At 49.9% G+C, this 13765-nt stretch overlaps 1 pseudogene; it reads right to left on the bottom strand.

Annotated features, from left to right (window-relative positions):
• Positions 1 to 10963: 10963 nt before the first annotated feature.
• On the bottom strand, positions 10964 to 12449 carry LOC137217306 (nondiscriminating glutamyl-tRNA synthetase EARS2, mitochondrial pseudogene; annotated as a pseudogene).
• Between the last annotated feature and the right edge of the window lie 1316 nt (positions 12450 to 13765).

Here is a 13765-nt window from a genome sequence, read left to right as displayed (position 1 = left end):
CAGGAGTCCCCAGAGTGCACGTTCCTTGCAAACTCTGTAACTGATGGGTGGTTTATTTTTTAATTCTTTTTCAGATTCTTTTTCCATTTAGGTTATTACAGAATATTGAACAGAGTTCCCTGTGCTATACAGTAGGTCCTTGTTGGTCACCTAGGTCCTTGTTGGTTATCTATGTTAAATATAGCATCAGTCTATCAAAACACACAGGCAATTCAGGGGCCTTCTTAAGACCATTCCAGCAGAGCTTGGGAGACCACGCAAAGATCCTTTGGTGTGAACTAGTCTAGCTGCAGTCAGGACCCTGTGTACTGAACAAGATGGCTCTTTATCCCTGCTGGCCATCCCTACACCCAAGTACTCCGTCTGTGCTATGGTGTCACCCTTGTTAGCTCTGGACGTCACTCAAAAACCCTTAGCAGAGTTTGCAGGGTTTCTGATGGTTCCAAATTGGACACACTTGGGTTCCGATTATACAAATGATGTAGGGTAAGGGGGAGAGTGTTTGTATTGTTTCCATTTTACTTCTGAGGACAGAGGCCAAGAGAAGCAGTCATCTACCCAGGCTCACATAGGATATTAGTAGGGGAGTCAGGACTCACAGCCAGGTTTTCTGATCTTCTTACTCTGCTACCCTGCCTTCTAGCCGTGGCCTGGCCGTGCGTTGTCCTATGACCCTGCACCTCCATTTTGTCACCTGTACAACTGTCATGGCCTTGGTCAACGTCTCCCAGCTCGGGTCAGTGATGGTGTGCCATGGGTTTTCTAGACTTGAAGATGATAATAACTCCTAGTTCGATTTCAATGAAAGGTTATTTCATTAAAATTACGGGAAAAAAATAAAATAAAAAAAATAATAAAATTACGGAAACATTTTTCCCTTTAAAACCAGAGTCGTTTGAAAGCATCTCAGTGTATTAAGTGAACATGTGTGGGGCTTAGCGTAGAAATGACTGATATCAGTTCATAATTCAGCTAAATGCCACTATCCCCCATGGTCATTTTGACTCATTATACAGTTGTAAATTGATTTTATTCTTATGTAAATAAAACATTGTTTATTTTATATCTGTAAAGGGCCATGGGCATAAGCATAAAGAATACCTGATATTCACATACAAGTTAATGAGGAGGATAAAAATGATAACAATTTTGCAAATTTACCCCAGGATGATTTGTACCAGATATGTAAATTATATTCATGTCACCAAAATTCCCATAAAACACCCCAAGGAGCTCCTATTCCTTCAAAAAACAATGTTAAGAAGAGAAAACATAGTGGCGATTATAGCCAATTAGAATTTTCATTTGTTTGAAATAAAGGCTAGCAAATTATTTTGGAGAAAAGTCCTTACAACTAGCAGCCTTAAATGTCATTTCTTAGCTAATCATTTAGACACAAGATCTGTAAATTAAAAACAATAATTATGAGATTTTTAAAGTTAAAACAAGAGAATCTCAAACATTGGGTCACAAAAGCAGGTTTTGCATCTACTTGCTCCTGTAACTAATATACATAAAATGAAGAGTATATGTCACTTTTTAAAATGCAAAAAGTCTGAATTTGTTTATTGCTTATGAATGTTATATGATTAGTAATATTACTATGAAAGGAGATTATAAATCAGAAAAGAGTGAGACTGGGACTTCCCTGGTGGCACAGTGGTTAAGAATCTGCGAGCCAATGCAGGGGACACGGGTTCGATCCCTGGTCCGGGAAGATCCCACATGCCGTGAAGCAACTAAGCCTGTGCACCACAACTACTGAAGCCCACGTGCCTAGAGCCCATGCACCACAACTACTGAAGCCCGTGTGCCTAGAGTCTGTGCTCCTCAAGAAGAGAAGCCACCGCAATGAGAAGCCTGTGCACCGCAATGAAGAGTAGCCCCTGCTCGCTGCAACTAGGGAAGGCCCGCACGCAGCAACGAAGACCCAACACAGCCAAAAATAAATAAATAAATAAATAAATAATTTTTTTAAAAAAGAAAAGATTGAGACTTGCCAGCCTAGATGTTTCTCCAACTCTTTCCTGCTCTTCCCTCCCATCCTCAGTTCCCATCTCACAGAACAGTGCAGGGGAACCAGTGCCAAGGAAATAATGTTGCCTAAGGCAATACCCATCCTGGGGAGTGTTCATATGTGAATGCAGGTGTATGAACATGCGTGTGAGTATGTGTGTGTGTATCTATGAGTCATTTTGTGTATGTGTGTATGAGTACGTGAGTGTGTTCGTGAATGTGTGAGTAGATATATGAGTAAGTGACCAGGTGCAAGCGTGTATAAATTCATGTATGTGTGACTGTGTGAGCATGTGTGTCTCTGTGTGTGAAACCACCCAGAGGAAGAGAATCTGGGTTGACATGACTGTGGAACGGGAAGTTCTAAAACATACAAACCTATTAAATGAAATTGATTCCCAGTATCCTGAGAGGAGCTGAGAAGAGTGATTCCATCTCTTTCTCTTCCCATTTGGTGGTTAGTCACGTGGCTATGTTTGATCTGGTAGAAACAGATGTTGTGCGTGTGTTGAAGGGCGACTGGCGAGGAACACTCCACGAAGTGGACCAACCCATCAGCCCAGGTTCAGCCAGCTGGGTGCTCTCAGGCATGAGAGCAGCTCTGGGCAGCAGAAGCAGGAATCCAAACCACCGGTGCAGAGTGGCGATCTCCCAAGCTCCTCGCCTGGCCCTCCCTCCCCCTTCCCTTTCTCTCCCCCTCTCTCTATCCCCTCATCCCCCCAGGACACACACACCAAAGTGGGCTCATGCCTCTGTCTTTAATAAGCTCAGAAGACAGTAAATCACAGTAATGAGAAAAACAAGGCACACATCTGCTCCCGATGAAGCATTGCACATAGACAGATCAATTGCTCTAGAAATTGTCCTTTGGACATTACTCAGGATGTTGTCCTGCCAGAGTGCAGTTTCCCATGTGTACTTGGACGACGTGTTTCTCTAGTGGGACCATTGTCATGTTTTCAGTTCAGGCCATTCTGACTGAGGAGTTTGGGGTTGTGTTTCCAAAGTGCTTTTCAGTTTTTTATATTTTGTTTTTTTAAACCTCAGAGCCCATTTTCACAGAAAAACAATTTTAGCAAGGGTGGTGAGTTTCCAGGACTATCTGGCAAAAATACATGCTTTTGGCCTCCGAAATGTTTTCAGAGTCTCCTGTCAGCATTAACCTCCCTACCCCCACTGCAACTCCCCGGGAATCCACATTTATTTGTGACAAGGATGGAAGGCAGCTTGTGATTAAAAGCATCCATGGGCCTGGCCGTGAGCCTCTCTCAACCAGCTCTGATACTCCCATGCCACATCCAGAGGCACAGGTAAGGGCGTTAGAAGTATACAACCTCTTAGGGCTTCCAAGGACTGCTCCCATCAGGACATATGCCTTCCTTCCTTCCTTCTTTCTTTCTTTCATTGATTCATTCAACACTGGTTTAGACACTTGGGGTACATCAGTGAAGCAAACCAAGATCCCTGCCCTTCTGAGGTTTACAACATAGCAGGTAGTGATAGACATACAGGAGGCATCATAAATGAGGAAACAGTAGAGTATGTTTGCAAGCGCTATGGAAAAAAGAAGAGCACGAATGGGGACAGTGACAGAGTATTAAATGGTGTGATCAGGGCAAAACTCTAATTCGACAAGATACATGTACCCCTAGTTTCATAGCAGCACTGTTTACAATAGCCAAGATATGGAAACCACCTAAATGTCCATTGATAGATGAATGGATAAAGAAGATGTGGTACATATATACAATAGAATACTATTCAGCCATATAAAAGAATGAAATAATGCCATTTGCAGCAACATGGATGAACCTAGACATTATCATACTATGTGAAGTAAGTCAAAGACAAATATCATATGATATCACTTCTATGTGGAATCTAAAATATGACACAAATGAACTTATCTGTGAAACAGAAACAGACAGAGAACAGACTTGTGGTTGCCAAGGGGGAGGGGCGTGGGGAAGGACGGATTGGGAGTTTGGGATTAGCAGATGCAAAGTATTATATATAGAAGGGATAACCAACAAGACCCTGCTGTATAGCATAGGGAACTATATTCAATATCCTGTGATAAACCATAATGGAAAAGAATATGAAAAAGAATATATCCATATAGATATATAAAACTGAATCACTTTGTTGTACAACAGAAATTAACACAACATTGTAAATCAACTATACTTTAATTAAAAAAACACAAACCAGGGCTTCCCTGGTGGCGCAGCGGTTGAGAGTCCGCCTGCCGATGCAGGGGACACGGGTTCGTGCCCCGGTCTGGGAAGATCCCACATGCCGTGGGGCGGCTGGGCGTGTGAGCCATGGCTGCTGAGCCTGCGTGTCACACCAGTGAGAGGCCCGCGTACCGCGAAAAAAACCAAACAAACAAAAACACAAACCAGAGTGGTCAGGGAAGGCCTCACTGATTAAGTGACACCCGGAAGGACGAAGTTGATATCAGGGAAAGTGCATTCCAGCAGAGGGGACAGCTAGAGCAAAGACCCCAGGGCAGGAATGCGCCTGGCATATTTGTGGAACAGCAAAGAGGCCTGTGTGGCTGATTCAGAGAGCAAGGGGAGGGGTATAAGGCGATGAGATGAGAGTGGTGGTCGGGGCCAGAAGATGGAAAGGGCCTAGTAGGCCATGGTGAGGACTTGGGCTCTCATTCTGCATGGGATGGGAGCTGGTGCAGGGTTTTGAGCAGAGGAGCGATGGGACCTAGCTTGTGTTTTCGTACAGTCTCTCTGGCTGCTGTGCTGGAAGCAGACTGTAAGGTGGCAAGGTTTGGAAACGGGCTGATGCAGTCATTCAGGGGAGAGACGATGGCGGCTGGTCCCATTCGCTGGGCTGAACTGCAAAACCTGCCTCTGGGATAACGGCAGGAATTGAGCAAGGTAGGTTTTCAAGGCTGGAGGTGGACACTTTTTTGGCAGTTTGGGGTTCAATTTTGCTTCCACCTCGTCTGGAGCTTGCCATATCTGCTCCACTCTAAGAAAGAGAGACAGAGTCAGAGAGAGACAGAGACACATAGAGACCTAGTCCTTCAGGTTTTTCTTAGATAGGCAGACCCTAAAGGGAAGCTGCTGCTTACGAATTCAGAGGATAAATATGAAACCCCTTCAGGGGTCTGGGTCCAAGGCCCTGGGTACCTGGTGCGGGGGGAGGGGGTATGGTGGTGTGGGTATTGGTATCAGATTCCAGGCCTGGCAGGCAAGTAGGAAGCAAGGCTGACTGCTCTTTAATTGATGAGCTGCCTCAGTTTCCCCCTCAGCACCCGCTTGCTTCTGATGGCCGTCTCTGGAAGCCTTCTGAACACAGAGGGTGAACAAAGTCTTCTCCTTCCCCCCCCATCAAATGACTCCACTGTACTTTGCCGGTGTGCCCTGAGCAGAAATCTGGGAAGACGCACCCCACCTCCCCTCCCAGTCTGTTGGCTGTGCCCTGGAGGAATTTAGGGAAGGGATCTGTAGGTGCACCTGGGCAGGAGCCTTTTTGGAGGGGGAGGAAGCAGCGTACTTTGGGAACTTCGGGTGGGAGTGGCAGCAAGACACCAGGGAAAGGGCTAGACGGGGAACTTTGCAACGGGGACCTTGCGTCCACTGCACAGACCAGGGACATCCAGAATTTTGCAAAGGGTCCCGGACAGGTCGGTATTCGGAAGGCCGGGTTTCCGGTCCTGACTGCACCACCGTGGAGCTTGAGCAAGGCCCCGTCCCCTCTGGATGCCTCCCCCGAAGTAGAGGGTGGGTCCAGGTGACCTCCAAGGCCTTCCAGCTCGAACCCGGGGGACCGCGGCTTAGCCAGAGGCCGGCTTCTCCCGCTGCGCTGAGCCAGCTCCGCATAGGGCGAGATGAGCTCGGAGTCAGGGCTTCAATAATTCACGCGGTGGCGGCTCGCATTCGGAATACAAACGCGGCGGCCAAGCGCGGGAGGGCTGGGCGGGAGCGCCCGGGCTCCGCCGCGGGGCTGCGCTGCACGCGCCCGCCACCCTACGGTCAGTCTGCGCACTGCAGGCTGCTCTGCCCTTGACTCTGGGATTGGGGTCGGGGGTGTACCCGCTTGTACCCGCAGTCCCTCCCTGACCATCTCTTGGTGATCCTTCCCTACACAGAGTCACAGAACGACTTTCCCCTTCCAGTTCCAGCTTTGGGGACTGCCCTTAAACCCCAGCAAGCCAGACCCCTCCTCCTGGGCCCTGCGTCTCAGGAGTCCCAGGCTTTGCAGTGCCTTCCTCGAAGGAAGCCCCCAACCAGTTCCAGGGAACCCCTCGCCCAGACAGAGATTTTCATGGGTCTTGGTCCCCGTTTCGCTCCTCTCTAGGCTCTTGGATCCTCTACTCTGACCCCACCCATTGGGTCGATCAGACATCCCGAGAAGCTCCAGGATTCCTGCCTATGGGAGCAATCTCAGGGCCCCAGGGCCGGGCCTTGCTTCTAGGGGCTCCTTCTGGGAGGCAGATGGCTCCCGCTGGCTAGCAAGGAGATAGAAAGCGTGGGCCATAAGACTGGCACCAGCGTGCTGATTTCAGTGACTCGAATCATTCAGCCCTAGGGGTGCCCTGTAGTAAACAAACATGTGAAGGACTGCTGCCTGTGCAGTTTGTTACCGAAACACTTAAGCATCAACTCCTTCCTTCCACAAACCTTGAGTGCCTCTGCTGTGCCAGGGACATGGCTGGGCACTGGATATTGGGCCCGGGATTTAGATTCAAAGAGGTTCTCATCTTCTGGGGCCTCTTGACAGCTCTGGCTCATCGCTCCTCTTCTGAAAGGGTCTCTTCCACGGGCTTCCAGGACACCACCTCTCCTGGCTTTCCTCTGACCTCAGTCCACTCCAAGTTTCCTGTGTAAAATTCTTTGTCCCTCAGGGCTCTGTTTTGGGCTCCTGGCCGTTTCTCTGTCCACACTCCCTCTCCATCAAGCTCATCCACACTCGGGACTTGAATTACCACTTGTGCGCAGACAAAGCCAATGGCTCTGCCTCTACTCCCGACCTTTCCTCCATAGTAAGGTGGGCATCTGCACACGAACATCCCCACGGCCAGCACCCGCTCACTGTGTCCAAATCTGACTTGAGGATCTTTCCCAGCCCCGATGGGTTCCGTGGCCATCAGGATATAGTGCAAACTCCTTAGCACGAGCTACAGAGTCACTCATGACCCAGGTCCTGTCCCTTACCTCTCTCCCCAGCCTCCCATCCACACTCCGGCCGCTCAGGTCCTCACGTGGGCCACACTCTCTTTGTCCATGCTCTTCTCTCTGCCCGTCTCACGGTTCATCAGCCTCTCCTGGCTCTTTGCTTTCCCAATTCATCTGAGTCCCCATTATGCATCAGTTCAATCCCTGTCTTCTAATACCTTCCAAACAATCCCATTCACCACCCAGGTCCTGCTGCTGCGTCTACCTTGAGGATGCTAACCTAGCCATCCACCCTCTCCTGGAATATAATTCCTTCTCTACAAAGCTTATTTTAGTGACAAAGTGAACCTTGGTGACCTTAACAGAAATTGGTGCCATGATAGAGAAGGAAACCAGGTTGGAGTGAGTTGAGGAGTGAGTGGGGCACTAGGGAATCCTGGTTTCTCTCGCTACAAGGCTTTTGTAGACATTGTTTGTTGGAAATCTTTCTCTCTCATCCTTGCCTAGTTAACCTTTTTTTTTTTTTACATTGTGTGGCTTGCGGGATCTTCCCCGACTAGGGATTGAACCTGTGCCCCCTGCAGTGGAAGCTCGGAGTCCTAACCACTGGACCGCCAGGAAAGTCCCTAGTTAACTTCTAATACAGCGTCTCAGTGCAACCATCACTTCCTGAGGGAAGCCTTCCCTGACGTCCCTGATTCAGAGAAATTCGCCCAGCTACTCTTTCATTGCACCATGTCCTTACCTCTCCTTCAGAGTGTTTTTCTCCATTACAATTCTTTATTTATTTGTGGGACTATAGTAGAATCAAAATCCATCACCCCGACCAGACTGGAAGGTCATGAGAGCATGTTCTGATCTGTCTTTGTTCACCACTGTGTCCCAGCATCTAACACAGTGGCTGACACACAGTGGGGAGCTCAATGAATGTTTGTTGAATGAATGACAAGGGAGTGGTTAGTGACCTCAGTGAGAACAACTGAAGGGGCTGTGGCCATATTGCGTGATGACTACATGAGGAATTTCAGAGGATGAGTACATTTGGGTTATGACTATGGAAGGGGTGGCTGAAGACGGGAGGAGGGGAAGGTCCCTGGTGATGAGAAGGCTGATGTGTGAAGAAGAGCCCGTTGCTTTCTGAAAGTCTTCATGGCCATATATGGTGACAGATGGAGGCAGAGGTGCGTAGAATGTTCCAGTTTGTCCTTGCTTTCCTCTGTTCTACACCCAGCTCTTCTTCCCAGCAGTGGCCCGGGGCCTCAGGCCCACCATCAGATGCTTGGTGATAGAACACAGAGGCAGCAGCTTCCATAGACTTCCCCACAGCCTCGCCTTCTTTGCTGACCGAAGCAGCTAAACACACTTAGCTTCTCCAATTTTCCTGTAAGCTCTCACTTGTTCATCATACCAGCGCTTTGGGGAAACGCTTTAGGAACCCTTGCTCTGACCCTCCAACTCTCCCTTCTAGACTTCACTGCCCAGCATCTCCCAGCATGTTGTGAGGTCTAATCTCCCTTCACGCCCATCATGACTCTGCTTCCCTAACTGAACTGTGACTGGTAGGTAAACTTACGGCTGGGTTGCCCTCCTGGACACTGAAGTCACCCAAGCTGATGGTCTGGCTTTGGGGGAGAAGAAAGACTATGAGCCTGTGGCTGAGTCTCCAGTGACATGCGTAGGAGGCCGTTAGATGACAGCAACCAGGAGGGGAGGAGGACGGCAGAGGCACCTGGTGGCGTGAGTAGCTGAAGAGGAGGAGAATTTACACGCAGATGGCGGAACAATGGCCTGAGAGGAGCATCGTGGAACGGGAAGGATGCTTACCCTCTCCTACCTGCTGAGAGCCAGGGCTCAGGATGAGGTGAAGGGAACCTCCAGCTGGGCTTCCCTGGTGGCGCAGTGGTTGAGAGTCCGCCTGCCAATGCAGGGGACACGGGTTCGAGCCCCGGTCCGGGAGGATCCCACATGCCGCGGAGCAACTGGGCCTGTGAGCCACAACTACTGAGCCTGCGCGTCTGGAGCCTGCGCTCTGCAACAAGAGAGGCCGCGATAGTGAGAGGCCCGTGCACCGCGATGAAGAGTGGCCCCCCGCTTGCCACAACTAGAGAAAGCCCTCGCACAGAAACGAAGACCCAACACAGCCAGAAATAAATAAATAAATTAAAAAAAAAAAAAAGAGACCCTCCAGCTGACGGAGCCAGGCTGGGGAGCTTGAGTTTATAGACCGGGAGTGGCCACTGATGTGCTGTGTGACCTTGGGAAAGGTTTGTCCTCTCTGTCTCAGTTTCCCTATCTGTTCCATAAAATTATGGCGGTTCCTTCCTCATAGGGCCGTTGAGGAAATTAAATGAATTAATACATGCAAAGGGCTAAGAACAGTACCTCCTTTGAGCAGTGCTTGACAAATAATACATGCTCACTAAAACTTCTTTATTTTAAATTTCATTTGGCCCTCATTAAAATTTTGAGGGGTCAGTAGAGTTGGGATCATTACCCCCAGTTGAGGAATGTGATACCCAGGGAGGTGAGGGAGCTCGCCAAGACACCCAGTGAGTGAGGAAACAAGTAGGTAAAGCCCCCAGTCTCCCGATTTGCTGTTCGCTACACTCTTTGCCACAGCTCACTGCGTGAAGTGTTCTGAGAAGTGGTGAGTGAACAGGTCAGATGAGAAGCACTGCTTCGTATGCCGGGAAATTCTCCTTCGCATCCAATCATACCCTCGCAGAGCCCTCAATTCCAGCAACCTTGCCTGACAGTTTCCCAGACCGTTCCCCATCAGCCCCTCCAAGCTGAGGTCCATGTTTTCATTGTCTGCTTCCAGGTCCCTCCCCTGGTTGGTCCTGAGAGCTAGCTGGTGGAAGATTTAATCTGCCCCCGGTCTGACCCACTACATCCCATCGAGTTCCTGCTAAGCGTAATGTTCAGACAAACTAGTGATCTGATTAGCCTGGGCGCCGCCTGCTCTGGTCAGCCCCCTGTGGCGCTAATAGAGGGGGAGGGAGATTAAATTAGCAACGATGCTGAGATGGTAGGGCTGCTGAAATGTATTTACAAATGGATTTTTAACATAAAAAATAAGGGGATTGGCACTGGCAATTAGGATATAATGAAGGCCCTTGTAGCTAGAGCTGCTGCTAAGAGGGTAATAAATTGAAGAATGAGAAACTCCCATACCAACAGACTCTGAGAGTAAGTATCTGGAGATATTCATACAACCAGTAATGACGAACTTTTCTTCATCTTGGTTGTGGTGGCCAACTAGTGAGCAGACAAACAGAAAGCAGAAATGTCCCCAATATCACCTGTGTCCACTTAAGAGGACAAACAGAGAGATACCGAGGGCACGTACAGAGGGAATACCATGTGAGGAGAGAGTAAAAGGACAGCTGTCTGCAAGCCGAGGAGAGAGGCCTCAGGAGAAACGAAATCTGCCGATACCTTGGTCTTGGACTGCCAGCTTCCAGAACTCTGAGAAAATCATTTCCTGCTGTTTAAGCCACCAGTCTGTGGTGTTTTGTTGTGGCAGCCCGAGCAGACTAAAACATGAGCTGTGACTGTTCTGTGAACCAGCTCCTAACCTCTGCTGTGTACTGTGGTGTCAGAACCACATATGAGGCCTTCCTTTCCAGAGTCAGGGAGGTGAGAGGTGGCTGGCCGACGCTGGCCAACTGATTAGGACATGCCTGGCGTGGCACCATAAATGCACCTGTGCACCCGGAGGCTCTGCGCCCACTCTTGGTTCCTTCCGCGAGCTTCCGACGGGATCCAGGCTCCCTGCTCCCCCTGTCTGAGGGCAGGTCCCGCAACTACGGTTCCCACGCCACCTCCGCTGTCCTGCACACCTTCTCTCCACCTGGAAAGCACCTTCTGTATTCGTTCCCGCACTTCCTTTGGAGCTTCATCGCGTTACTGTGTTTGGTGCCTTCCAGACTTTCTGGCAGCTTCTTCAGTTCTCCGTTCAGCATGTCCTGAGTTAAGTTCCCACCGGATCCTTCTAAAGGCCCCGGCACATGCTTGGCAATGACGTCCACCCTCTCTGAGATGACACCCAGCTGTGCTCGACCCACAGCAGGGCGAGTCCACAGGTAGGAGTGCGCTGGGGAGACCGAATCCTGCAGGCGGCAAATGTGCCCCTGTCCCAGCAGGATGATCCTCTCCATGTAGGCTGCGTCCAGCACACGACTGTCTTGCAGCTGGCTCCCGAAAGCCTCTTCCGCGAGGGCCTGCAGCTTCCCCACCAGCTGGCGTCTCTGGGTCTCATCGCTCACCAGCTGGCGGAGGTGCAGCCTGTTGAATTCTGGGAGCTTTTCCGGGTCCAGCAGGGCTGAGTGGCAGGTGATCCAGGTCAGGTTAAACTGTGTGATCAGCTCTGGCAAGGTCCTCCCCATCTGGTTCTCTGCAAACCCTGAGCCGCAGTTGGTGATGATGTCAAGCAGGGCATCGGCAGGAAGCCGCCGGCAGCAAATGTCCCCTTGTCTCTTGGACAGCGTGCTGCCATCCCTGTTGAGAAGCAGGGGCAGGTGGGCAAAGCGCGGAGGCTGCCAGCCCAGGGCCTGGTAGAGGAGCAGGTGCTTAGAGGTGGAGACCAGCCACTCGGAGCCCCGCAGCAAGTGGCTGATGCCCGTGTGGTGGTCGATCACCACGCAGGCCAGGTGGTACGTGGGGAAGCCATCACTCTTCAGGATGACCGGGTCCCCCTCCATGCTGGCCACCTTGTGCGGATGCCAGCCATACACCAAGTCCTGGAAGGCTGGTGTCTCCCCTCCGGGCGGAAGTGGCTGGCATGCTTGGGGTCTTTGGCCAGCTTCTGGGCCACCTGCGCCTGGCTCAGGCTCCGGCACCGATTGTTATACTGGCGAGTCTGATGGTTCCTCAGGGCCTCCCTCTTCAGCAGAGCTTCGGTAGCATGCGTGTAGAGCGCAAGTCGCTGAGATTCCAGGTAGGGCCCTGCAGGACCTCCCCGGCGGGGGCTCTTGTCAGGGGGGACGCCTGCCCACTCCAGCATGTCCTCAATATTCTCTGCTTCCCCAAGCACAAGGCAGGTCTGATCCGTGTCCTCCAGCCTCAGGTGCTTCTTGGCAAAGATGTAGTTGTACAAGGCAGTGTGGAGGCCGCCCTGGTGCAAGAAGCTTGTGGGGCTGGGGGCGAACCGCACTCGCACAGCAGCCCTGGGATCAGTGCCCAGGCTGGCCTCACACCCCGTCCCAGGGGTTGGCCCAAGGCCACTGGGGGCCTCCGGGGATGCAGCAACCTCTTCAGGATAGAATTGCACACGTGGGCTTCTCGGGGCATCACTTCCGGGGACCGAGAGTGGTTTATATATTCTAGATACTAGACCCCTATCAGATATATGATTTGCAATTCTTTTTTCCCAGTCTGAGGGCTGTCTTTTCACTTTCTTGGTAGTGTCCTTTGATGCACAAAAAGTTGTCATTTTGATAAAGTCCAACTTATTTCTTTTTTCTTTTGTTGCTTGTGCTTTTGATGCCATCGTACTGATCCTTAAGGCAGTAGTTCTTGGTTGTTCCTGTCCTCTGACCACCCGAGCCCTATCCCCAGTCATTCTCTTGAAGGTTCTTGATCCCAAGCAAAGAAACTAGAAACATTTTCTGAGAACACATTGGTACGCCCTCAAGTATTCTCTTATGATATTGCTAATGTATGGGAGGTTGTGAGGCCAGACCTAATCACGATGGGTGGAGGGAGGCCGTAACAAGTTGTATTTCCATAGGTCTGCAACACAGACACACTCAGATATTTCCGTTAGTCATTGTAGGTTGTAATGATACCATGGAAGAAATGTGACCTTCGCAGTGACTGAACAATACAAAGATGAGGCATTTTCAAATGACTCTAGTATTAATGGTGGTATGTATGACTGTTCTGATGAAAGCACTAAGAGCAAAAGTAATATTGGTAATGACAATAACTGATATGAAAACTCTGGGTCCCACCAAGACCAGTCCTAGATCGAGAACCCGTACTCTGTATTTCTCTCTGTTTCTTCTCCATGTCTTTGACACTGTTCCTCACTTCATCTTTACACGCTCAGTCCTCCTCAGCCTTTAAAGACCAGCTCACCTCTATGAAGCTTGCCCTGATGTCCCGAATCTTTAATCTCCAGAAGTAGCCTGAGGTGAGGGGCACTAGTCAACTGCAGATGGAGTGATGACTTGGGGGGAAAGCCAGGGCTCGGGACGAGGAGGTGGAGCGCCTCACGTTGAGACAGCCAGGCTGAAGACTTTATAGACTAGGAGTGGCCAAATAGTGTAATGGTGAAACGCTTAGCCACTAACATGTTGGCTGACCTTGGGAAAATTTTTTGTCTTCTCTCAGTTCCCCCCATCTGTTCAATGAGATTATGACAGTACCTAATTCATAGGACTGTTAAGGAACTTAAATGAGTTAACACCTGAAAAGGACTAAGAACAGTAGTCCCTTAGAGCAGTACTTGACAAGTAATGCACACTTACTAAAGGTTTTATTTATTTCTAAATTTCATTTGGTTAAAATCTCAGGCTCCTGCCATAAGAAACCCAGGGGCATGTCTCATGAGCCCCAGGTTACACCCAAAAAGGACTTCTCATAAATGCTATGATATGCACAGA

The sequence above is a fragment of the Pseudorca crassidens genome, chromosome X (genome assembly GCF_039906515.1).
Source record: "Pseudorca crassidens isolate mPseCra1 chromosome X, mPseCra1.hap1, whole genome shotgun sequence".
NCBI lineage: Eukaryota > Metazoa > Chordata > Mammalia > Artiodactyla > Delphinidae > Pseudorca > Pseudorca crassidens.
Note: the sequence above shows the minus strand (reverse complement) of the source record. Positions and strands in the feature narration are given on the sequence as shown.